The sequence below is a fragment of the Amphiura filiformis genome, chromosome 10 (genome assembly GCF_039555335.1).
Source record: "Amphiura filiformis chromosome 10, Afil_fr2py, whole genome shotgun sequence".
In the NCBI taxonomy this organism is placed as follows: domain Eukaryota; kingdom Metazoa; phylum Echinodermata; class Ophiuroidea; order Amphilepidida; family Amphiuridae; genus Amphiura; species Amphiura filiformis.
This window is the reverse complement of record NC_092637.1, coordinates 45,706,607-45,734,478: the sequence shown is the minus strand read 5'-3', so window position 1 is coordinate 45,734,478 and position 27,872 is coordinate 45,706,607. Positions and strand designations below refer to the sequence as shown.

General features: G+C 38.2%; 1 protein-coding gene across 2 annotated transcripts in view; it reads left to right on the top strand.

Moving 5' to 3' along the window:
* The first annotated feature begins 12,756 nt into the window (after window positions 1–12,756).
* LOC140162938 (uncharacterized) overlaps window positions 12,757–27,872 on the top strand; it is a 150,683-nt gene continuing 135,567 nt past the window's right edge. Inside the window, exon 1 of one of the 2 annotated variants that reach the window (XM_072186252.1) lies at window positions 12,757–13,665. The gene's annotated coding sequence lies outside the window, so the exon portion shown is untranslated. The remainder of the gene's footprint in view (window positions 13,666–27,872) is intronic. The other variant, XM_072186253.1, reaches the window with a different exon arrangement.

The following is a 27,872-nucleotide window of genomic DNA, read 5'->3' as shown; positions in this document are numbered from 1 at the left end:
GGCTGTGGCATAGACTGTAAGAGTGGTTATTTTGGGGTACATTTATTAGTGAATAAATTTGAAAGGGGATATTTAAGGGGGAGGGGGGATTTGTGTGTGTGTATTTTTATGATCAATATTAATTTAATGTTCATGCTAAATTCTTGATCTAACTTCTATTCCCAAAAATAAAACCCTCCTAAAAATTACCACTTATTTCATGGTAGTGATGTCACAATGCATCTGTATATATGAGAGAGTGTTCCAATTGTTGTGCATTATGCTGTAATTCAGTGAATGGCATGCAAGTTTCATGGCTCCGCAACCTAAAACCCGGGGGGGGGGGCACTCAACTTAAATTTTGGTAGGGGTGCGTCCGCGCCAAACTTTGGGAACTAAGAACTGATTGTTGGGCAAACTAGGGGCTTGATGAACTGAAATTTCAACATTTTTGTGGGGGTCTATAATTGGGCTAAATTTTTAGTTTTGGAGCTAAAAAATTCAATTTTTTTCTCCAAATTTGAGCTCAAGAACTCAAATTGTCAGAGTTTGAGGCTCAATGAACTGGAGCATGATGCAAATGTGGGTCTTAAGGAATTGCCGGAGAGCCTGAAAAACTTGGCTGAAAAAGGGACCCTTGACCGCCGCACATAACCGTACCACCTTTACATGTGAGTGACCCCTGGGCCTAAAACACACAGTGATGTCGGACCAAACTCGAAGTGACATGAGGTATACATGTCATGGCATTTAATACTCAATAAATTTACCCAAAGAGTTTTTAATATTCATATTCTGACAGATTAATTGATCACAAGATGTGATATATCTTGAACTTGTCTTGTATTGTTAGCAGTAGTTTTAATTGCAATTTTATGAGATCAACAGTTTACTAGGAATGGCTATAAGAAAATTCTCTACATGTTTGTGATTTTAGAATGGCTGAAGAGAACCAATGTGTGAATGTCTCACTGTATTATGTGTATTATATAGTCAATGATAGTGTATCACATGCAGGGGTAGCCGGGCAACTCTCAAATAGAGTCCAGAAATTTACATTTTTTGTTCCAAATGACATGCATTTGGGGATCCATTCTGTATTGCAACTGACATGCTCCAAATATGATTTTACCAAGCAAAATGCATGCACATATTTTTTTGGGGGGGGGGGGGCTTTGGGTGCGCGAGCCCCCCAGGGTAAAAGCTGGGGGCGGCCAAAGCGAAGGGGCGGCGGAAGAAGAAGGGGTGGCAAAAACAGGGGCGGCAAAACGAAGGGGCGGCAAAAAGAATTAGTAAAAAAAAAATGTGGAAAAAATGGTACTATACCGAACAAAAATTGGGTCAACCTTTTCGGGCTGTTGACGAAGGGACAGCAAAATTGAATTTTCTTCAGCCCCCGTGGTATGAGCGACCATGGTACGCCACTGAAATGCATATTGTAGATTGTAAACAGAAATTTGCAAAATGTATAAGCAATGTTAGGGTGCATGCTGGTGCATACTTTATTAAACTGCTTTGCATTCCCTTTTTGATAAACAATTCACACCAGCCATGCCATTCCATAAAACACAACTCATCCCCAGTGACCGCTCTGCCCAGCATCGGGCATCACAGTTTTTGGATGGGATCGGGTCTCGTTCTGAACTTGCAATCATTGTGAGATGAGTTGATATGTATTTCTAAAAGGGGCTATGGAGTAGACTAGTATGTACTTGGAGCTGGAGCCACCTGGGTTTAATGGCAAAAACATGAATATCAGTCTATTTGGGTAAATTTTAGCCTCTCATCAGCACCAGTGGTGTAGCCACGGGGGAAAAGGGGGTGGAAGCTACTCCCTGTGAGCAGTCTTGTCCCTGTTGTCCCTGTGGGATACTGGCTGCCCTGATTTATTTGGCCTTTTTAAAATACTTTTTAGCCCATTTATGACAATTTTCATCAAATTTTATCCCCTTGAAAGTTGCATTGCCTCCTTTTGCCCCCCTCTGAAAAAGTCCTAGCTACGCTACTACTCGACACCCCCTTACCCCGCCCTGGTGACTCTCAAAAGCTTCATGACTGTCAATCAGTCTTGAAATGGGGGGGGGGGGCATTCAGCCTGAATTGTCAAAAAGTGACTGAAAAGAACAAAAATGGGTCATTTTGCCAAAAGGTGGGGGGTGGGAACCACATCCCCTGTTCACCCAGGATTGGCACCCATGATAGGCATAGGCAGAGTATCCAGTACCAGTAGCAGTTTCTTCTAATAAATTCATGATTAAATAAAGTCATCAGTCATCACTTTAAAAGGTCAGAATACCTGATGTGTTGAAATACACCATCATCAGTAAGGGGGTGATTTACGCACCCATGGACGCTACATGACACATACACAGCATATTACCATGTCATTTTAACTATGATTTAATCGTGACAATGTTAGTAATGACACATAATGGGCTGTTCCTTTCAGTGGTATGCATCCCTCCCCTCCCTCTCTTCTCTTGAAGATTTACTTAGTTGAAAAGTATATGTATATTACTTAGTTGAAAAGTAAATGTATAGGGGGACCGTTCACAAACACTTGTAAGGGGGGCCTGATGCAAAAAAATTTCATCGCGAAGATTTTTTGCCCCCCCCCCCTTTACAGACCTCAAAATTTCAGGGCCCCCTTTTTGACATGAAAATTATGGGTCAACCCCATAGAAAAGCATATAAACTCAATTTTTCCAGGAAAATTTGTGGTTATTTTTTTCAGGCCCCCCCCCCTTAGGAGGGTAAAAATTTTCAGGGGGTTCTAGGTCCACATTTAAGAAATTCTGTACCCCCACCCAAAAAAATATGTCAAATGGTGAGATAACATACTTTCTACTTTTCTATATTATTTCATTAGTTTATCTAGTAATGATTTGTTAATTTGCCCTTTCTCTGTTTTCAGAAATAAACGAGGATTTTGAGTTGGGATAATGAAAATATGACAGGGGATATGTGGCAACGGTTGTCTCCAGAAATGGAAATTGAACACCAAAAGGTAAATATGTTATTTAAATTGTTTCATGACATATCTTTAAAGGCCCATTCATTGATCCCAGAGAGTTAGTGTAAAAAATAAAAAATTGTGTATAAATTGGCTAAAAGTGAAGGAAAAGTCATTAAAATTTTGGCAAAAACAAGGAAAGCAGCAGAATTGACAAATGCGACTGAAGCCCCGTAGCTAATTTTCTCTGAAGTTGGGTAGAGGTATTACAGTTTCATGATATGTAAAATGTCCTGTTATCATGTTAACCACTAGAAGATTTCACACCACCAAATAGAATTATATGGTTGTGCGCCCTTAATTTATGCATTATTCCCAATTTATGCATTAAAATGAGCAGAAATTTGCATAATTTTGGCAAAATTTGGATTGGTCATGATTAGTAATGTTAAATACTGCAAGTGTACCACAGATGGGAGAGATCGAATGTTTTTAAGCAGCCTTTTCTTTACAGAAACACTGGCATGATTTTGCCTGTAAAATAGGCAATTCCCGAACACCGTAGACTTCGAGGGCCAGTCGTAAAATATAATGACGGTCAACCTATATTTTTTTCCCAGCCAGAGGGATCAGGCAAGGGCTGATTTCAACCATCATAGCTGTCGCTTAAAACCGAGTCGCTCCTGTGAAGAAAAACTGAGGTTTTATTAAGGCAAATTTAGCACATATCTCTATGGGACTCTGATTTGGTGGTGTGAGATCAGAAATCTATGTTAGCATATCTATGCAACTATTACGAAGGTGCAAAAACTTAATTTTGATAATTTTTATGATTTTCAGAATGAGCAAATCGCTGAATATGCCTTTGACAAAATAGCAGCGATGCGCATTGTGGAAACCTAACTGGAATCTCACAGAAATAAGATTTTATACAAGGCAAAAAGTACCTTCCTGATGCAAACCCCCAACCAGTAAAAAGTCTTCTAGATATCATAGGGAGTATATGTACTTATTGGAACAGCTGATTCAGGTATGTTAACCTAGTGATCAATGAGTATTACAGGTTTGACCCAGTAATGTTCACCTGCCTACATAGAAGACATTCAGCAGCACATTTTTTCCTTGATGATGAGGTTCTCAAAGTTGCTTCTGTCTATTGTAGCACTGACCAGTCAGTTCAGTGTCACTTTGACCTGACTCTGACCGACTCACCCTTCCTAGCAGGCACAGATCCAGGTTTTTCAAGGGGGAGCCAGGAGGCCACACAAAACAATATTATTGACTCACTTTAGATCATCCAGATTGGTCAAGCAATATTTTTCATGATGGCCATTTATTTATGAGACACTAGGATCCACAACATGTTCATCTATCAGGGCACCGTTCTTTAACCCAATACATTTGTATATTCATTAAATGACCTTTGAAAATTTGAGTACAAAAACTAATACTCTGCAACTTGAGGTGAAATTTGCACTGTGATTGTTTAATTGAGGTTATTGAACTGTGCCACTGGGATGAGGCTATTGTGGTCCATAGTGAGATCGAGGGAGCCAAAATATTTTGCAAACAAGGCCCATCAAGTGGGTCAAAATTGTCCATTTCAGCAGGCTTTTTTTCTTCGAGGTAAATGGGGAGGGGGTTGTGAAATCAGGAGGGGGAGGCAAAATTCTTGGTATTTTTGCCAAAAAAAGTGGGATATTTTAAGATTTTTTTGTTTAACAGGGGGAGGCTTAAGTTTGTGTATGTAGAAAATGGTTGAGACTTGAAAGTCACCTTGAGAAAGTATGATGAAATCAAGAAATGTTTGAATATATTGACCCAGATCTTTTCTGAAATTGTGATAGATTTTGCAAGAATTACAGACCTACACATAATTTAGGAACGGAAACATGGAAATAACATTTGCAGAGAAAAAAACAGTGAAAATGATTTAGTATGTCTAATATTCATGTTTTTGCAAAACTGAAAGTTGGAAATTTAATCCCTAAAATAAATTCCATCTGAAATTCAGACACTATGTGAAAATTTTAACAAGTCTGTGACCCAGTTTTGCAGCAGTTTGCCTGTCATTCACTCAATGGTATAAATATATTCTTTTGTTAAAGGAAGGGTATGAAAATATGAATGATGATTTCAAAGTAATTTTGTGGAGCGCCACTTTTTAAATTAAGAATTCCTGAAGCTCTGAACACTATCCATGTGCAGTGGTGGCGCCAGGAGAATTTTTTTGCAAATTTTCATAATTTTGAGTTTTTACTGTGGGAAGAGTTCCAGTGGGAAGCTGCTAGATTTTAGACATTTTAAGTGGCATGTGAGGGCTCTCGTTGGACATAATTTCTTATCCTTTTTTCATATTTTTACCTAGCTGGGGGGTTTACACCCCCCAGCTAGGTATTGTAATCGTTCGGGTTCTTCCGCTGGCAACAAACCACTGTAATCTTCCCGTTTTCTTCCGCTGGCAACTAAGTGAAATTGCACATGTTTTTGTACTTTATGCACCAAACCCTCTATCTTTTTAACCAAATATCCCACAGAGTTGTGCGATATGTCAAACTTTTCCTCTGGTCATAAGGAACAAAAAGTCAGTGGTCACATCTCTGTAGGATCATTGGTTAATGAGATATAGTCACTTTTTGTACTTTATGCACCAAACCATCTATCTTTTTAACCAAATATCCCACAGAGTCGTGCGATATGTCAAACTTTTCCTCTGGTCATAAAGAACGAAAAAGTCAGTGGTCACATCGCTGTAGGATCATTGGTTAATGAGATATAGTCACTTTTTTGTACTTTGTGTACTTAACCCTCTATCTTTTTAACCAAATATCCCACAGAGTCGTGCGATATGTCAAACTTTTCCTCTGGTCATAAAGAACAAAAAAGTCAGTGCTCACATCTCTGTAGGATCATTGGTTAATGAGATATAGTCACTTTTTTGTACTTTGTGTACTTAACCCTCTATCTTTTTAACCAAATATCCCACAGAGTCGTGCGATATGTCAAACTTTTCCTCTGGTCATAAAGAACAAAAAAAGTCAGTGCTCACATCTCTGTAGGATCATTGGTTAATGAGATATAGCACTTTGTGCATTTAACCCTCTATCTTGTTAACCAAATATACCACAGAGTCGTGCGATATCTGATATGTCAAACTGATATACAGGGATTGAATACGAGTGTCACGGCCCTGGTTAGTGTGCATTCAAATCAGAGATCCCTGTTCAAGGCCATCTTACTTAGCCGTCGGAAATGATTGCAAATTACCCCGGCAAATTACACATTTGTAATCATTTTGACCACAAAATATGATGTGAAAACACAGGTAAGCAATGAGAACAAGTCCTCAAACATTTGAAATTTGTAGCTTACTACAACCTGATGATGTACTCATCCCAGGCAAACCTTAGTTAACACATTTGCTAGTCAGCCAAATTCGCCGACAAAATGCAAATCAAGGGGTGACACTAAATTCACGGTTGTTCTATTAGCAACGCAAAAATCTATGAAAAAATTCAGCTGGTTTACTAGCTAGAAAGTGAGGCCAGTTATCGATCCGTTATAGCTCGTTATGAATAATTCATGTTCGACCCCTTGGATCATAAAAGTTAATTGAGTTTCGCAAATAACAACGTTGTTAGTTTTGCGAACTTTGCCTGTTCAATGAGAGTATAGCGCCTCCAATACATCTGGGCACAAACCAGGCGAAAACGATCCAGTTTAATGAAATGGCGGACGGGTATTCCCATCAGGCACCAGTGATATGTTTTTTTCAAAGAAAGTCTACTAATTTGATATGAAATGACATTTTGCAATTTGCAAAGTCAAAATTAGGACTTGCTGGCAATAATATGAAGGAAATATGTGACAGAGGCAATGTGGGAAATACAAGTATTTAAGTAAGAGGTACAGGGCTCAAACTCGGTGACAACTCATGACCAGGAGTGAATTATGGAACATCTTGCAGGGGTCTGGTCAAAGGTCATCTGGGTCAAATCTTAGAATTGCATTTTCTGGACATCTGTGAGGAGTACAGGACTCAAAACTCGTGACAACAAACCTCATGACAGGGGAACATTTTTGGAACATTTTGCAGGGGTCAGATACCTCCACAACACCAACATGCCCCAGCTAGGTTTGTGGTCTATGACCACCATTTGCCTCTAGTTTTTATTATATTTTTACTATATTTATATTTAGTAATTTATTTTCATGTCTAATTTTGCACTCAAGCACCACAAGGGGGCAAACTTGTGGTGGACATTGCATAATTTGTGCCTAAATTTTTTTGTCATGTTGCCCTCAAGTGGGTAAAATGGAAAAGTTGGGTCGGTCGGTCTATTATCTTTTTCCTTTTTTAAAGCTTCAGTTTTTAAGAATCCCCACTAAATATTAATTAATGCTTCTTCCATTAGCGACATTTGTGATGCGATCAAGCAAAATGAGTCGGATGTCGGGAATATTGATTTGGAGATATAGCAAATAATAGTATTTTCTTCCTTTGTATTTTATTGTTCCGAATAACACTGAAATGGCAATATTTCTGGAACTGCAAGTCCAATTATGATGCGGTTTTCAGCAAAATAAAGCTCAGGGAATGGCTCATGTAATGACATTTAAAACCGAATTATGATTTTGATCAACATCAGACTCATTTAGCTTGATCACATGACATTTGTTAATTTTGACTACTGGATACTTGTTAGATTATCAATTTAAGACTATTTTGTCAATAAATATTAATTTGAAGTGAAAAACATTGATTTTTGTAAAATTTGTCATTAAAAAAAAAATTGGACCCTGATTTTTCAGGATTTATGGTCGGTCGCTGAGGGCAGCACAACAATTTTTTTTTTTTTTTTGGCCTAATAAAAAGACTCACGGTACACTGGGGAACACAGCTAGCCATGATTCGGCCAATCCTGTATCAAGTGTCTCATCACCAATTATGCTTAAATATTTAACAGATCCCTTTACATCAACTTTCCTAACTAACTGTCTTTATAAACATCCCTCCTCTCTGATAAAGAGGAAGTAGGGTACACGATGAAGGAAATTTAATTCAAATTACAACCATTTTAATAGCATGTTAACATGGTTACAAGGGTACAAATTAGAGGTCAGAGCAATTCCAAATCAGGAAATGGTGGGATCAATGATGTACTTTTGACTTCTCTACCATGTAGGATTTTATCAATGAACTAAATTACAAATGATTGAAATGTAATTAAGATTGGCATTGATGATCAAACATTATCAATCCTTAATGTCTCCATGGTTTAAATCAATCAATAACGTTACCATGTAACTCTCTTTGGATGTATCAATAACATGATTTGAAGTAATAATATGTGATCTGCATTAAGAATAGATCCCTATTTAAATGTTAGTTTTCACTAATCACATTGTCCCCTTTTAATTTCGAGCCAAACAAATGAGGTAAAATGAAGAAAATTGATATTTCATTCCAGTGCCTACAATGCGCGTATTAGTTCACTGATCATATTCATTATTATCATTATTATTGGCGGAGCTTCATGCAGCTGGGATGTACAAACAAGATGTAAGACGAATAGTGATATGCACACAGTTTATACGTCTAGATGTAAGATGAATGGCGATATGCACACAGTTTATGGAACTTTTAATCGACTGACAACTGAAATATCTTGTTGTGACTGTGTGAGTCTATGGGATGTTAGTATAACACATTAATCTGATCGACCTTTGGGGTTGTGTGCATGACAAGTGTTGGATGTATCTGTAGTTGTGTGGTGAAAAATACCATCTTTTTCACCTTTTTATGATTTCTGCAAGTCATCTTTGCTGTGGATTTGTGATTTAAAGCCCTATTCTATCTTTGGGTTGACCAAGCTTGTGAAGACTATCATCCTTCTGGAGATTTTTGAGATCCTTTTTGCCACCTCAACCAGGCATTTTGGGTGCAGAATTTGGCAGCCTTGGCTACTGTATCTGTACTACATGTACATCTGTATAGTTAAGCTTATGGCCCATCCATCCCAGTTTCAACTACTCATGTGTTTGGAAGTCTGTTGGCATACTAGTATGGGGACCTGTTGGTGGTAACGCTTCTTCAAGACATCCTGGTGAGACCGTTCATATTTTTGCATTTTACTTCATCCGAACTTAGCCAAAGAAGAGGAAATGCCACGCCCGCTTTTTGTTGTATGGCAATAGTATATGACTCTTTCTTTAATGATGATGATCACCAAATCACATATCTTGTATCTATATCTTGGCATTACATTTGTAAGCCTTGCTTGCAAATACCAACCAGTGCACTCTTCATCTGCAGCCAGGTCATGCTCAAGCATTGCTCAAAACCTGGACACATTTAAGGTCAAACTTATAAAAGATGGCGTCTTCAATATGGCTGTCTCAAGGAAGCTCGGCACTTTTGCAAGTCAGAAAGACGCTAAAGCTCACTCTCTTCTATACTTGAGCCTGCTTCTGCTAGCTAATGCATCTGATGTGGAAGTTAACCCAGGTCCCAGGACCCCTAAATACCCATGTCAAATATGTAACCGTGCAGTAACATGGAAACAACATGGGGTTGCGTACGATGACTGCCAACAATGGTACCATGCCGACTGTATGCACATGTCTACCCCAATATACATGGCGCTCAATAACATCTCTTGGCACTCGTGAATTGTGGCATGCCCAATTTCTCATCCAGCTTATTTGAATCCTTTGTGGTTGACACTGCAAATTCATTTTCTAGCCTTGATGAAAGTGATGGTAATAGCTCTGTGCTTACAAGTAACAGCAATACTGCCTCATGCAGCAGTAGTCCAGGACCACCGCAGTCATGTTCATCACCAGCTGCTAAAATTCGGGCTAAGAAACCTGCTGCTAATATGAAGATCTTAACTGTTAACTTCCAAAGTGTGAAGAACAAAAAGGAGGACTTGGCCAACTTAATTGACTCGGCCCAACCTACCATTATCATAGGTAATGAAACCTGGCTCAATAGTAGCGCATAACTCTGAAATCTTCCCGCCTAACTATGATGTCATACGTAAGGACCGTAGCGATGGTTATGGTGGAGTTCTGTTAGCCATCAGTAAAGAGCTCATTTACGACCATGTTGACATTAATGTTGATGCAGCTGCAGAATGCGTCTTTGCCAAAGTGTCCATGGCAAAAAATCAGACTCTTATTGTGGGAGCCGCATATCGACCTCCAAATAATGATGCACAGTACCTGGACTCCTTATGTTCAGGTATTGAAGCGGTTTCACGCCAATTTAAGAATGCTGCTGTGTGGATCGGAGGAGACCTAAATCTTCCAGACATAAATTGGGCCACGCTGACAATTGAAGGAAATCAGTATCCATATAGTATCAATGCAAGATTCCTTGAATTACTTCAGAACTGTGGTTTACAACAAATGGTTATGTTTCCAACAAGAGGAGAAAGCATCTTAGATTTATTTCTTACCAATCGCCCATCACTGGTAAATAAATGCGCTCCCTGCCTGGACTTGGAGATCATGATATTGTGTACACTGAATCTTGTACTGTACCTCAAAGAAGTAAACCAGTTAAACATAAAATTTACCTGTGGAAACAAGCTAACATCTGTGACATGAAGAGAAACTGCCTTACCTTCCAACTGCAGTTTACATCCACTTATGACGTGAACAGCTGTGTGCATAAGATGTGGATCGACATCCAAACTGCATTAATTAACATCTTGGACAATGGCGTGCCCTCCAAGATGTCATCCACAAGGATAAATCAACCCTGGATTACAAGCAAAGTTAAGCGTCTGACAAGACAAAAGAAACGTAGCTTTGTTAAAGCTAGGAAGACCAGGAAGAGTAAAGACTTTGAGAGATATCGTCAACTGAAGAAAACAACCAGATCAGCCTGTAAAAGTGCTTACAGCGAGTACATCAATAACATCATCAGCCCTGATTCAACTGCAAATCCCAAAAGATTCTGGGGATTTATAAACAGCAAGAAATGTGATAATTCAGGGGTCTCTCCTCTGAAGGCATCAAATGGTGTTACCTATTCAGACAGTGCGACTAAAGCCAACATGCTAAATAGTCAGTTTTCATCAGTCTTCAACAAAAATGAGGACAAGTCTTCCATCAAAGACAAGGGACCTAGCCCATATCCATTAACTTGCTTTTGTTGGCAAATTGATTTTGACGAAAGAACATGAGCAAAGTATGTGAAAACGATTATTGAGGGTTATTTGCAAAATAAACGCTGGTCCGACACTACCAGAAATGTCCATTCACCCATTTGCCTTATGAGCAGGGTTGTCCAAAAATGTCAGCCCAAAGCACGGGTCAAATAATCGAAAAGTCACCCAATTTTTCTCTTAACCATTGGTTTCTGTGGGGAAACTACTGAAAGTCATGGGAGCCAATGTTGAAAAGTTGCCCAGTTTTTTTCTTAAATGTTGGTTTCTATGAGACATAGAAATGTTAGTTTCAATGGCCAGTGATGGGACAGGAAATTGTCAAAAGTTGCGCGTAAAATCTTCAAAAGTCACCCAAATGGGCTACCAAATCATGGGTTTGGCAACCCTGTTTATGAGAATTGTTGTATTGCTCATGCAACTCTGATAGATTTTATAAATGTTCTGAATGATTTATAGAGATGTTTTACAAATTATCTCAGTCAAATAAAAGTCACCCTTTCAACTTTAAAGACAGAAATCAATTTTAATTAGGCCTAGTCTTAAAAGATTACATGTAAATATTAGTCTGAAATCAATTTCAATTAGTCTTAAAAGATTACATGTAAATATTAGTCTGAGTTCTACAAATTGTCAATAGTTATTGTAAGGGACAGTGGATAATGCCTTTTTGTCGATAAGGCGATGCTGACCATGCAAGATGCTGACCATGCCGACAGGGGTGTCAAGATATTGGTTTCATATTTTGCAACACTGACCCGTTCATCCCCAATGTGACCATTTCTATGTAGGCACACCTTTAATAGTCTGTCTTACAATTCACCATGTTGAAATGTTCTCAGCAGCTTTTTGGGCTTGTTTATGCAAGATCACATGAATTTGGGTATCAAAAATTGTAGAATAACATACCGGGTAGTTGTTATGCACTTTTCAAAATAGTAAAACTTCCTCTAGAGGTAAATTTACTATTTTTTGCAATGCTCAATTTAATCAATGTAGCACAAAAGAAAACATGTACTTGTGGTGTTTGCAAATGATATACAGAAAATAGTAAAAGTTAATGTCTTTTTGCCAAGTGCCATGAATAAGCTTATAAGGAACATGAAAATAAAATAATCATTTTACTGGGGGATTTAACCTGTTAGATTCACAATAAATGAGATTATTTTTATGATGCTAATGTTGTGATACCAGAAACAAGGTGGAAACAACAGGAAAACAATCTCATTTATTTTGATTCCAATAATTGGTTTAACCCTCAGAAAAATGATTATTTTATTTTTATGTTCTGTGTTATACAAGGTACTTCGCAAACATTTTGAGTTTTTTTCTTTCATTTTCTGATTAATTATATACAACACTTTCCCACACCTTTATGTGATCAGTAATAGTGTCAGAACCAATGAAAACCCAACTGAATTCAACAAAACCAGCAAAATATACCACCTTAAAAAAGTTTTCACCCAAACTGCCAATCACTAAACACCAAAACTTTTTAACCCTCTCTCATTGGCTAATCACCAGCACAGCCAGCATAACTCCACCCCCACTGAACTCTACTCTGATTGGTCGAACCACTAAGTGAGCAATAAGTGCAGTGATCAACTCCCCACTGTGTGTGAGCATGGCTGAGTGTATGGTGTACACAACACATGTATGCTCAGTCTCTGTATAGTAATTTCCTCTCAGTTGACTGGAATCCCTCAAAGGCTTTCCTCTTGTCTATAGAGGGGAGTATTCATCCCTGATGATTTAGTAAAGACAGGAGCGTTGAACACTTTGACCTCGAGGCAAACTTAAATTGCCCACTTTGCTTTGACTACTTGGATTTCTACACCATAAATGAGCTGAACTTCAGTGGAGTGAGACTATAGAGGAGCTGAGAAGGATTTTACACTTTAGCAGAAGGAAATATCTATGTTACCAGGATTTATTGGGCTATAGGATTGTTCACCATCATCTACAAGTAATGTCTTAATATAGTTTTGAGGCGACTTTATCCGGAGACACATTGACCGTTTATAGGAGACACATCTTTTGACCGGTCAGTGGAGTAGGACCACCACACACGGTGTTTATGTCCAGTAACTACAGTATACATCGCTTTGGATCAATACCGATCAATTTGTATCAATACATGAGTTAAAAAGATATCAAAGACCGTTTGCCGATTTAATCAAAAGAAAAGAAACATTGTCAGAAAGGATAATAATATCTTATTGCTGAGGATCCATAAAGAAGTGGAGTTTAATAGCTTGTATAAATTGGATATAACTTCCACCTTATTTGGGGATATTCTTTTCTCCGAGTCTTCATCGCATCTTGAAATTAAATGAAAATCAGCAACATCTTGAGAATCATCATCGTTTTGTCTTACCGCGGGATGTTATAATAATTATCGGAGTGGATTCTTGGAGTCTGGATTTAACATTTTCGCAAGGAATCATTTTTCATCGTTTTTTCGACGAGAAAAGAATAGGATTATAGTCACCATGTTTTGTATGTTACTGTCAGCACTAATAGTTTTATGTCCTTTGGTAAGAGCAGAATTAAGAGGTAAGTACACTCAATGTTAAGTACAAAGTCCAAAAGTATTGTTACGTATCAATGATAAACTCCCCGACCTTTGTGTTCTAGGTACATCTACCAATGCTTATTTTATAGTCAAGTTCAAAATCTTGATTCAATGTTGTACTTTTGATGTGAGGATGATGACAGAAATTGTGAATGAACTCCCAGTTGTCTGTCATTATGGACCACAATGGCCTCATCCTAATGGCATAATTCAATAACCTCAATTTAACCATCATAGAGTGAAATTTGACCTAAAGTTGCAGAGTATGAGTTTGTGTACCCAAATTTTCAAAGGTCATTCAATGAATGTGCAACTGTATTGGGGTTAAAGAAACATGCCCTGATAGATGAGCATGTTGTGGGGACTGTTCCACCATCTGTCTGATGCCTTTATCAGGCTGCTTGTCATTTCCGACTTTCTTCTGGGTCAACTGAGGATGAGCTTGGTATTGGAAGTTTTCTTTGTGGATCACATTTTTTGTCTCTAGTGGGCCCTGTCATGTTTGGTTTAGTTAGATTGTTTTGGGGGAGTGTGTGAGCGAGTATAGTACAGTGTGTGTGAATAAGATGTCAATGGAACTAAAAATAGCTTTAATAAGAGGCTATGTTGCTTATTAAATTTGTGCGTTAAATCGGCAGTGTGAAGAAGAGGACAGGATGACAAAAATCACAATTGAATGACTAGAGTAGTCAGAAATAGGTATTGGTGTTTTCTACATTGGACGCCCCGTGCCGAGTTGTGTTGTTAGCTCTATTGGCCCCGTTACAGAAAAAAAAAATGCACAAAATATATTTCTCAGTGAATGTATACATTTTCACATAAAAATAAATATTTTTGGATTCAAAATGAATGTGAAGAAAAAAAAGATTTTGTAGCCGGGAGTGAGTGGGACTCGATCTCGGGACCCTATGCGTGGCAGGCGAAAACTTTACCATTACACCACGCTAACCGTGATACACAATGGAGGAAATTTTAAGTATATTTCATAAACATACCGTGCGTTATTCATACAAAACATTCAAAAAACAGTACTTACAATGAGGTTCACTGTCGAACCTCAACGGATTTAGACTGATAAAATAGTACTTAATAACATGCATACAGTTTTGGAGTAATTTGAGACATTTTTGTGTTTACGTGTAAAACCAATGACGACGTCAAAATTCAGTCAATCTTGGCCGGCCCCCCCTGCCCCCTGATCATTCCATCCATCATCAGTGCATGTACCTCCATGAGCACTGAGTATTCAACACTAGGATCCAAAACATTCTCATCTATTAGTGCACAATTCTTTAACCCCCAATACATTTATTGAATGACCTTTGAAAATTTGGGTACAAAAACTCATACTCTGCAACTTGAGGTCAAATTTTGCAGTACAAGTGTTTAATTGAGGTTATTGAACTATGCCATTGGGATGAGACCATTGTGGTCTGCAGTGCAAGTTATCTTTTCAGTTGCAGGATTCATGCTTCATTTCTTATGATCTTCATCAACTCTAAATTGTGATTTCAATTTCAAAGAAGTTTAAGTACGGTATTTTCTAATTTGGTGGATTTTTTTAGTATCGAACCAATCATTGAGCATGGAATTGCAGAAATGAAAATGTGTCAACCGTGTATGAAGTATGTACCAATTTGACTCAGATGATGATAATATTTCGCAGGCACAAATAAGACATAATTGCAGCACCATGAATTTAAATACTGTACCAATGAATACTTGTTCCTTTATATTTACCCATTTCTGCAATTCTATAGTCAAATTTAAGCATTGCAAATTAGAACTTTTAAGGGCTGGTGTGATGATATAAATTTAAGTTAACTTAGTTGGATAGGTATTAGTAATAGTGCAAGTGCATTAACTGGAAGAAAAGAGCTAAACAATGTTTGAAAAATTTCTCTTCCAATGATTTATATGAGGTTGATGATCTGTGCGGATAATTGACTTATGAATTTATGTGGCTACAATGTAAGAACCCAGCAAACACAATAATGGTTTTAAAACATTGTTAAACAGGTTTGGTCAAAACATTTTAATAACATTTAAATGTCAGGTTTTATCAAAGTTTTATATCCAAAAACATTACAATGTTAACTTATCGCAAAATATTTCTTAATGGCAAACATTTTGGCAGAATATTTTTGTCAACATTTAATAACATTATGTTAGTATGTTTTGCATTAAGTTCTCAAACAAAATTTCTGAATGTTAAAATGTTTTACACCATTTAGGCCTATATGACTCAACATTCCAATGTTTTCTGTAAAATGTTTTGTCATTTTTGTGTTTGCCTGGAATATACTGTTGTCTAAAAACTAAGTATAACCCAGCAGGCCTTATAAAAGCTGTAGGCTACTATTTTTTACATGAAATGTGATGATTTCTCTACATGGCCAATGTTCCTACATAAATACCAATATTTCGGCATGCGTGGCTTTATACACCGAAGTAAAATTCTAGAGTTTAATAGTGCACTACCACAGATTACTTCTATAGTAACTATTATTATAGTTAAATCAAACCACTCAAGTCCAAATTCCAGCAGTAGCTAAACACCGATTGATAAATAAACTTGATCTTCTCCTTTTGTGTTAATTGTAAATACATTGATGAATTGGTAAATTGTACTATCTGTACCATCGTCGTGGTTACAGAGCCACTTGTGCAGTATTGACTGATTGACTGACAGCTCGTAATCATCGTTTATCTTGGTTTTTTGATTAAAATATTTGACTGAATTGAAATTGGTAAATTAGGTCAGGGAAGAAAGAAAAAACATCCCTCTTGTTATTTTTGTTTTCCCATACAATTTACGGAGGTTAGATTTTTTAAATTGCTTTATCTGATGCGCTTGTTGTCAGTGTATGGGCTAAATAGGATTCTAATGCTATGGAAAAATCATCAGCGAGACTTTCAAAGTTTGTGCGCATTAAACCTTCATTATTGTAGACTATTTTGTGACAGTTTGTAGACTAATCATGATAATGAGGCAAAATCATTTATGGTGATTACAGTTTGTTGCCCTCAAATGCCTACAGCTATTATAATGGTAGCAATGGTGGAGCCAGGACATTTTTTCGGGGGCAAAGTGAATTTCACGGTGGCAAAATCAACAAATTTTGCCCAAAATTGCTGCAAAAAGTGGATTTTTTTTTGTAATTTTAGCATTTTACGGAAGATGGGGAGCAACTGGGGAAAGAGTTCTGACCAGGGGGGCATTTGCCCTTCCCCATGCCCCCCTGGTTGCCGGAGCGCTACTGAATGGTTGTTACAATTTTCATGATGTTTGATGAAAAAACAACCATGAACTTGCATGTCCAGCAATTACACTAGCAGTGTCGGGTAGCAGTGGCAGTGTGTATCATAAAATTACAAGGATTTTAAAAGTTTTCGCCAGCCCATTCGGGGCTGGTACCTGTTTCAGGTTTGGGGTCAGTTTACTCAAGAGATTATATTTTAGTGGTATTGGAATGATTTTATTTTTTTACTTTTTGTGGTTAAATTTTTTTTTAAATATTTTAATTCGATTTGTTAGGAAAAGTAAGTATGTTTTGCCGTGTCAACGAATGAAAACGAGTGAGTATTACCAAAGTTATGTTTGAATTAATATGACTTTAAAAGTTTTAGGTATAGGCCTAAAATGTAACAATAATAGTTAATATACAGCATCATATGGTCAGCAGAAGAAAAGTATGTCATTTCAGTGTCTTTGACCCGGGGTCCTTGACCACTGAACAGCGTGATATCATGTTGATAACAGATCTAAGAATCAAAATCTTCATCATATGGACCATATTGATGTCAAAGTAATTATCTATCCTATCCTGTGTCGTTTTTGTCTCGCCTGAATGTTCAGGGAGAGACTTAGTAATCACTATGGTGTGTGTGTGTCCGTGTGTGTGTGCGTGTGGGCGTGTGTGCGTGTGTGCGTGTGTGTGTTCGGAAAAAGCTTGTGAACGCGTTATCTTGAGAACCGTAAGTGCTATGATGATGAAACTTTATAGGGGGTAGCATGACCAGAGGGGGTCGACCTGATTAGATTTTGAGCGCAAAATATGGTAATTAAGTACCTAATTTGCATAATTTATGCGTAATAAGCAAAATACCTTGTGAACAGATTATCTGGAGATCCGTATGGGGTACAGTGACGGAACTTGGTGGGGAGTAGCGTGGCCAGATGTTCTCGACCTGATTAGATTTTCAGCGCAAAATATGCTAATTAAGTACCTAATTCGCATAATTTATGCGTATTTGATGCGTATCAAGCAAAAAAACCTTGTGAACAGCTTATCTGGAGATCCGTATGGGGTACAGTGACGTAACTTGGTGGGGAGTAGGGTGGCCAGATGTTCTCGACCTGATTAGATTTTCAGCGCAAAATATGCAAATTAAGTACCTAATTTGCATAATTTATGCGTATTTGATGCGTATCAAGCAAAAAACCCTTGTGAACAGCTTATCTGGAGATCCGTATGGGGTACAGTGACGTAACTTGGTGAGGAGTAGCGGGGCCAGAGGTTCTCGACCTGATTAGATTTTGAGCGTAAAATATGGTAATTAAGTACCTAATTTGCATAATATATGCGTAATAAGCAAAATACCTTGTGAACAGATTATCTGGAGATCCGTATGGGGTACAGTGACGTAACTTGGTGGGGAGTTGCGTGGCCAGAGGTACTTTCGACCTGATTAGATTTTCATGAGGTCAAAGGTCACATACAAGGTCAAAGGTCAACTGAGGTCACCAAATCTTTTAATAATTAATTTTCAACTGTGCATCACATATCCCAATAACAGCTTGATCGGTCATGTAATTAAGGAAATATGACGACTTTAAGATAGTCGCTTTCTTTGTAAAGTATAGCAAAGTAGCACTTTCAATGAGTGATAACTCGTAAAGGAAGCATCTTTCTGTTTTGATTTATTTGATGAAATAGTTCTTTGGTATTGCCAAATTTGATTTTTCAGCGCAACATACTTTTTTCCAATTTCGTGAGGTCAAAGGTCACATACAAGGTCAAAGGTCAACGGAGGTCACCAAATCTTTTAATAATTAATTTTAACTGTGCATCACATATCCCAATAACAGCTTGATCGGTCATGTAATTAAGGAAATATGACGACTTTAAGATAGTCGCTTTCCATGTAAAGTATAGCAAAGTAGCACTTTCAATGAGTGATAACTCGTAAAGGAAGCATATTTCTGTTTTGATTTATTACTTTGATGAAATAGTTCTTTGGTTTTGCCAAATTTTTGGAAGGTCATTACGGGGTCATCCGAGGTCACTCAGGGGTCATCTGAGGTCAAGTTATTAAAAACTCAGTATGGGCATGAAACTTGGTGGGTACAGTCATCATTTAAAGCCAAATTTTGGAAGGTCATTTTGGGGTCACCAGGGGTCATCTGAGGTCAAATTAGTAAAACTGTCGTATGGACATGGAACTTGGTGGGTACAGTCAACATTTAAAGCCAAATTTTTGGAAGGTCATTTCGAGGCCACCAGGGGTCATCTGAGGTCAAATTAGTAAAACTGTCGATGGGCATGAAACTTAGCACGAGGGGTACAGTCAACATTTAGAGCCAAAATTTTAGAAGGTCATTTCAGGGCCACCAGGGGTCATCTGAGGTCATATTAGTAAAAACTGTTGCATGGGCATGAAACTTGGTGGGTACAGTTACCATCGGCCAGATAATCGTGCCCAGCCGATAACCGCCAAATTCATTTACCTCTCTACCAACAGTTATCGCAAAAGCAGGCGGTCACAAAAGCAGGCGAGACTCGTGGTTCGAGAACCGCCTTGTATGGATAAAAATGACTCAAAATTCTATTGATGAAATAGTTGCTATCATAAACATCAGTTTTGCCTTTTCAACGGGAAAAATCCGATGCAAAATAAAGTTTTTAGGGCCTAGCTATAATATGGGCATAATTTATGCATGTAGGCTATAGTATTGAACAATGTGCCCATTTGACATGCACTTATAGATAAATATGGTTATGTGCAGACAATGTGTTGCAATTTTGTTCTGGTATACCAGAACGAAATTCAAATTTCACGATTACTTTGCTAAACGAATTAATCTGCAAGAAATATTTTGTACATAAACATTATGTAGCCAGAGGTTTCCAGTGATATAAAAATCTCAACTTTTGTTGAGAAAAGTTAGGGGATGATGCTGTGGATCACGAAATGCCCTTTTAACTAAAACCTGCAGTCAGTGCAGTGTAGTATTTGTGACGTGGTATATCGAAAGCAGACACTTTTGGGCAGGATGGTAAATGGAGAAATAGCCAAAAATCTACCCGGGTGTTTTTTCACGATTTGGGTTTATGATGTTATTAATGTTTAAAAGATTGTCTGATCGTTTCAGACCGGAATATAACTGGCATGTTGTATTTTTGAGACATTTTTCAAGGTAATTCCTACTCTCAACACTTGTCAATAATATTTTTAAAGGCAGCTTATCTATTATTAATATTAAAGGCCCATTCAGTGATTTGCTCATCCGGACGATCGTAAAAATCATCAAAATTTTGGTACCGTACCTTTGTTATTACATAGATGTGCTAAGTCTGCGAATGGTTCAGCCAAAAGCCGTGTAGGCCTATTTAAGACAAAATAAGACATTTTACACGAATCTGTATTTTTAGATACTGACAGTATCTAAAATTAGCTACAAGTATTAGAATGGCGGGGCTTGAACTTCCTCAGTACTGCTGTTTTCTTCATTTTTTGCGAAATTTGGCATTTCAAAAATACCAAATGACAATTTGAACGACTTAGGCCTATCCTTCTCTTTTAAGCAATTTATAAACAATTTTATTTTTTTTACTCTTGCGCTGGGATCACTGAATGGGTCTTTAAGAAATGTGGCGTATCATGTCAAAAACAGACATCTTTTGGACAGCTTATAAATTTGGAGGCTTTCACATAAAGAGCTATTTGCTCCACAACGCCGTTTTCCCCAATAAAATCGGACATTCCTAAGCGAAGAAATTGAGTTATGGTTTTAAAAAATTGGAAATTGAAATATCGTGGGTAAAAAGCTGAAAAGACAAATAAAACCAGAACAGAACAATTTAGAGAACAATAATGAATTAATAATAATGAACAATAATGAATTAAAGAGTTGACAGGAGATTAGGAGTTAATGTTTTCTGCAGTTTCAGTGTACATCTTCTCACCGTTGATGGTTTGGTGGACTGTCATGTAACATGGATGTAGTAAGTCGTGATCCTAAATATGCCTTTCACATTGACCAAAACTAATTACAAGACCTCTTCTACATTGAGGCTGGCTTTCCCTTTTAAAGGAATTTTATTTAGTGATGGATTTGACACTTTGTCGCTTTGGCAATAATATTTTAAAACAGGGATGAAGTGTTAGGCAGTTGGTAAAGTTAATAATATTATTGTCACCATCTGGGCAACAACTAAAAGTGGGATATTTTTGTATTTTTTTGGCTGCATCCATGCATGTATGTATGTTTTACAAAAATCAAGTCTTTTTTGGTAAAAGTGGATAAATTTTGACTGAAAAAATGTGAGCGAAGCAAGTAATGATTTTTTAATACAAAGCACAAAAAAGGTTAGACCTTCTGGTTGTAGGCATGTTATGTTATTATCGTCAATCGCGATAAATTTTCATTATCGCGATAATAGTTTGACAGGTCACAATATTTTGATGGTAAAAATGTGTCTTCAATTGAAAACCAAAAAGCAGGCAGATGACACAGAAGATGATATTGAGAGTGACCAACCTGACAATGGCGCCAATAGCGCCACCGGATACAGACTAACAATATTTAACAATATTTTCATGTTTTTTCGAAACAGAAACTTGGTCAAATAAAATGTTTTTAAGCTTCCCTCTTTAGTCATTATCGCCATTATGATCGATTATCGCGATAAATTGTGCTGGCGATATATGATATTGAAAAAGTGTTGATGAACATGCTTAACTGGTTGTTGATTTCCGTTACCTTGCAAAGAATTTACTTGCAAATGACTTCAACCTCAAAGATGAACAATAAAAGATGCGGACAATTTAAATGGGATTATGGAATATTGTTATAGGATTAGTATAGAGATAGTGTAGATAAATAATTTAACCCCCTGAACACTACCCGCCGATCTAACATTGCCTCTGATTGGTCAATTACATGATATCTTCACTTTAATCACCAATCACAATGGAGCTTTGCAAATAACTCACCCCAATTTTTTTGCATGGTGAAATTATTCTAACAATGTTGCTGATTGGGCCAATTGATTATGAAAACTTCTTTTTGGCCAATCGGCAGGTAGTTCTCATGGAGTTAAATTATTACCAGCTTCAAGGTGAATTACAATCAAAATTAATAAATTTTTGTACGATGATAATCCGCTTATTGGATGTTTGCACACAAAGTCAGCAAGCATTTTTTTGAAATATTATTAGATATATTGATTATGGGTTAATATCTTAACATGGTTTGGTTACTGTAATCAATTTTAAAGGAAAAAGTAAGAGAACAAAATCAATAATATATCAGGAAAACACATGTAGTTATTAGTACTTGTTCTTATGTGGTCACGTTGATGCTCACATGTGGGAGAAGTGGAGAGGTACTTTGGAAATTTTGGAGGAAGAGATAAACCCACTGTGCATTTTATACCCAATTTGTATACAAAAGTAGTCCTTCAAGAATGACTTTCGGCTGAAAATCTATATAGTGAGGCGCTAGGCGTTCTACCTCACTGCTCGACTTTGCCAAGCCCCCCCCCCTCCAATAGCTGAGGTGCTTCTTGAAGTACTACATTTGTAAAGAAGTCATCTGTGTGCACTAAACTTTGCAAACATCATAATTTCTTTGTTTTGAGGAAATAAGTTTGTTATCAGGACCTACCTGACCTATGTTTCAAATTCTGGTGCAGCAATCAAGCCAGCCTGACATTTAATACTATACATTTTTATTTTAAAAAGAAAAATATTTGAGCAATCCATCCATTTCTATGATTGTATTATTGCTGTGCATTTATATTGTAATTATATTTAAATAAATTGACAATTTCACTCTTTTACAGGCCTTCACTTTTGTAAATTTGACAAAAACGATGATTTGTAACATGTTTATCATGTTTTATTGAATAATTTAGTCAGACTGAGTGTTCGCAGTAGGTTCTGCAGTACATTGCAAACAAACAACTTGCACTTGTATGTTAGGACACAGCACGGTGGTGTTGTAAAGTCAGTAGTCGGTTGTAGCGAGCGGTGCCCAGGGCTATGGTGTTGGTGCTGTAATAGGAAGTTCACGCTGAGTGATAGGCTAGCCCTGTTACAAACTTCACCTTCTGGCGAAAAAGAGCATCTAAAAGTAGAAACGGTAGATTCAGGTTTCTGTGAAGTGCAGTTTTATACGTTGAGCAGGCGATGAATGGGTGGATGGAAAAGTCGGCAAGCCAAACTAGGTATTTGGATAGCAATGAAGACACGCTTAACCATTTATTGGAATAAATAGGTTGTAATATGTTTTCAGTGGCACATTACAGTGGCGTATCTAGAAGGCCCTTACCCCGGGGGGCTGAGATGGTTTGTGCCGCCCTGGAGAAAAGATACAGGATGCCGCCTTACCCCCCGACACACCCACACACACACACGATTATTTGGGAAGTCTGAGGGAATGTTACCTCCTAAGAATGTGGAAAAAAACCATTTGGTGGACGATTTTGACACTATTATATTGTAAAATTATACTTAGAAAAAGTGAAAATGAAGGCCCAAATGAAGGACCAAAACTGATTTTGTGTTCTAAAGAGAAGAGAAAACGGCCACTTGTTTATCTATACGTAGGAGGTTGTCTGCTCAGAAGTTAGAAAGTTTTGGTAAATGATGGTCCAAATTGAAGCCATTTTGTGCATCATTTTTCACTTGTTTATACACAGGCAAGGGGTGTCTGAGAAATGTTCCCCCCTCATAAAATGTTGCAAATGAAGGTTCAAATTGAAACCGTTTGGTGCATCACTTTTTACTTGTTTATCCATAAGCTGGAGGGGTGTCTGAGGGAGATATTTCCCTCCTCCGAAGTTGGAAAATTTTGCCAATTAAAGGTCCAAATTGAAGTCATTTGATGTATAATTTCAAAGTTGTTTACCCAATAGCAGGGGAGTGTCTGAGGAGGATCCCCCCTCCGAAGTTGGTCAATTTTGCCAAATGAAGTTCCTAATTGAAGCCATCTGGGGTATAATTTTTCACTTGTTGAACCAGGGGGGGAAGGTGTCTGAGGGGGATGTTCCCCCCTGCCAAGTTGGAAAATTTTGCTAAATGAAGGTCCAAATTGAACCCGCTTTTGTGCATCGCTTTTACTTGTTTAACCATACGCAGGGGAAGGGGTGTCTGAGCGTGGATGTCCTCCCTCCGAAATTGTACATTTTTGCCAAAATTAATAAAGGTCCAATTGGAGCCATCTGATGCATCATTTTTCACTTGTTTAACCATATGCAGGGGGTGTCTGACAAGTCTGAGGGTGGAAGTTCTCCCTCCGAAGTTGAAAAAATTTGCTTTTCACTTGTTTATTCATTCACAGGGGGTTGGTTGTCTGAGGAGTGATGTCCTTTTGCTGGTCCCTGCGCAACATGAGTGCCACCTCTGGCCCATCAAATAGAAGACACCCCTCCCCACATCTGTAACCCAAGTTTTTTCCAAGCTGTCCCCATAATTCCTTTACCGGGATAATTTGAAAAAGTGTGCGCGTAGCCCGCAGTAGACTACCCCGTAGTCCACTTGCCCATTGTGCATACTCTGGATATTGTATTTAAGCTTAAAACTCTGATTTAATTAATGTGTGCACAATTGATAGATTTTCACATCTGATCAGTCACCCTACTCCCTCTGTTTGTTAGCTTCCCAAGTGAAATTTCGGGGTTCGCTATCAATAAACTGGTATATTCCAAAATCAGAATTGTTCAGTATTAAAGTGAGCCGTTATAATATGCAAGATAATGTTGCATTCAATTACTTTTATTGTCACTAATCGTCTGATACTTTTAACTCTTTATGACCATTTTTAATACTATTGAATACTTTAATTTTAATAAACATCAGTATAATTTTGAGTTCAACGAAATGGGTTCATCATGACTAATAATAACATATTTTTAATAAAATTCGATTATGGCATAGTCTAAGCCCGCAGAAATTTGCTATTTCAATGCTAAAAATTCAAAAGGGATGTATCGGCATGATCAGAGTCACCGAGCCAGGGGCCGAAATTCCTAAATCATCCCACTGATTTACTAGGCCTACTAAGAGAACATTACTGGGATGGCAGTGCTGCCGCCAAAAATTGCAGTTTCAATGTTAAAATGAACACAATTGAGGACAATTGTGCCAAAGGAAGATGTATAGGCGTTTTACAACATTTGGTAAATTTAGTCCCGGTGTTTTGATCCAGCTCATAAGTTTTATGCTTATTACAGGCATCAGAGGAGCTGCATATAGCACTCATATTAATGATTTACATAATAGAAATGATGGAATTATGACTCTCCTTTTTGAGATTCGTGATTGTGTTCAAGTTTGAGATGAAAAAAAGAATTTCCAATGGGGCGTTTCACATATCTACTCACAGAATGGGTTTGCCGAGATAGAAGCGCGATCCAATCTGGCATTTTAATACTAAATGTTCCAAAATGTTTGTCTAAAATAGACCAAAAGGAAGATGCGAATCATAAATTGTCACAACATTTCTCTTGAATGAACAGAGAGGGTACTGACTTGCCACCCTTCTCTATGGACAGTGGCGTAGATTTCTTTTTAACATGGGTGGGTTGGAAAATTTCTTGAAGTACAGTGAATCCAGAGCCTTGCAGTGACAAAATTAGTTTATGGTACAAATGCGCTCGAAGCGCCAGAAAAATTTACCATGATTGAAGCTAAACAGAAGGTTTTCTCTTCTTCATCTGCTTTATTCCTGGTTATAAGCCATCTTCCTTGTATGTGCCGCCCCATAAGCCACCTTACGTTTATGTAGTGCCGCCCACAAGCCACCCTCCTTCTATGTGTCACAGTGCAGGCCCATAGTTAAACAGCGTTTTCCACTAAGAATCACGACGTGCCGCCATTTATATGTGACTGACAAGCGTTTTCTCTCCCCTTCCCTGTTCTTTTGTCCTGGTTACAAGTCGCCTCCTTGTATATGTGTCACCTCACAAGCCGCCTCCTTCACCTATATTTATAACGTCTGTTGTACGTTCCGCCGCCCCCCTCTTTCTCTTGGTTACAAGCCAACATGTGCGGCCCTACAAATAGGTAGCTGATAAGCATTTTTCTCCCCAGTTTACTTTTTTTCCTTGTTACAAGCCGACTTCCTTGTATATGTGCCGCCCCCCAAAAAAAAAAAATCCCCCATACTTCTGTGTGCTGCCCCACAAGCCACCTTCCATGTAGTGCAAGCCCATATAGTCAAAAAGTGTGATCTACCTTTTCACCCCCTCTTTTCCCCTGGTTACAAGTCACGATGTGCCGCCCTATAGATGACCAACAAGTGTTTTTCTCTCCCCCCTACTTTTGTCCTGGTTACAACCCGCCTTCCTTGCATGTGCCGCCCGTCACAAGTCGCCAGGGGCGTAGCAAGAGCATCAGGGGCCCATGGTGTAGCAGTACGGGCCCTTTTAACCAGGGCGGGATTAACCCTATATGGGGCTCTTGGACCAGGACAAAATTTGGAGACCCCGAACTCATGTGCCGAGGAAGGCATATGCACTCAAGTCAGTGGCCAAGTTATGGTTTACGTTTAACATAGACTATTTTAGCCCCAGATCAACATGAATGTTGTATTTGTGCTTGTGAAGCTTGAAAATTTACAATTTGCCCTATTTTGGCCAAAAAGATTGCTGTTATTTTGGGTGCCCTGGACTCGGGCCCATCTGGCCCAATGGTAAATCTGGCCCTACTCTTCATTATCAGACCTTAAGGCCTTATTTAATTTTCGCTTTTGTGCTCAGGGCCCCTGAACCCTTGGGGCCCATGGACTTCGTCCACCCTGTCCCCCGCTTGCTACGCGCCTGCAAGTCGCCCTCCTTGTGAGGTCACCCTGTGGGCATATTAGACTTGTTGTACATTTCCACCCCTCTTTTATCTTGGTTACAAGTTGACCATGTGCCGCCTTTTATGGATGACTGACACACGCTTTTTTCTCACAAGCCACCGCTCTCCTTGTATGTGTCGCCCCATGGCGCCTTCTTGTATATGCCACCTTGTATGCATAAAAGTGCTCTGTCCCCCCCTATTCTTGCCTGATTACACGTCACCCTCCTAACATGTGCCGCCCTATAGGTGATAAGCGTTCTTCTTTCTGTTTTTTTTTCTTTCTTTTTTTTTTTTTCTTTTTTTTTCTCTTTCCTTCTTTTTTTTTTTTCTTTTATTTTCTTCTTTTTTTCTTTTCTTTTTTACTTCCCAAAGCCCCCCAAAAAAAAATACGCTGCATGTTTATTGTTGTTAATGAGTTATGTGCATTCTACAAAAGTTTTGTTGTTTTAGCCTTCTTTACAACATAACTCAAGAACCACAGGACCACAGGACCAACAAACGATATCTGTGATATCTGAGTTCCTCTACACACTCGCTATGAATTGATCAATGCAAGTTTTAAAATAGTTGCTAACCTTAAATAACCGCTTCATGGGAAAAAGATTTTACTCTAGCGTTCAGCTAATTTATTGATTAGTTTTACATGTTAAAAGCAACTAAAACTTGCGCTATCGTCACCAAATAGCAAAATAAGTCTTATTCTTGAAATAGTGAATTATTTCAATAAGCGTCAATATATAATTATGCCTTATATACCTTCTATATCTGCCACCTTTCAATCGCCCCTCTATCCATCTATTTTTCTCCTGGCTGGTTACAAGTCACCCTCCTGGTTTATGCCGCCCTACAAGCCTCCTCTCTATATATCCCCCGTCTTTTAGAAGCTGCAGTTGTGGTATGTGCCGCCCTCTATCTCTCTCTTCTCTCCTGACTGGTCCTCCTGAGTGCGTCTCACTTACAAACCATCCTTCTGGTTTGTACCGCCCTAAAGCCACTTCTCTCTATCTGCCGCCCTACAAGCCGCCTCTATCTGCTCCAGGTATGTGCCGCCCATTTATCTCTCTATCATGGTTGGCTGGCTACAAGCCGCCCTCTATCTGCATTCCTGGTATTG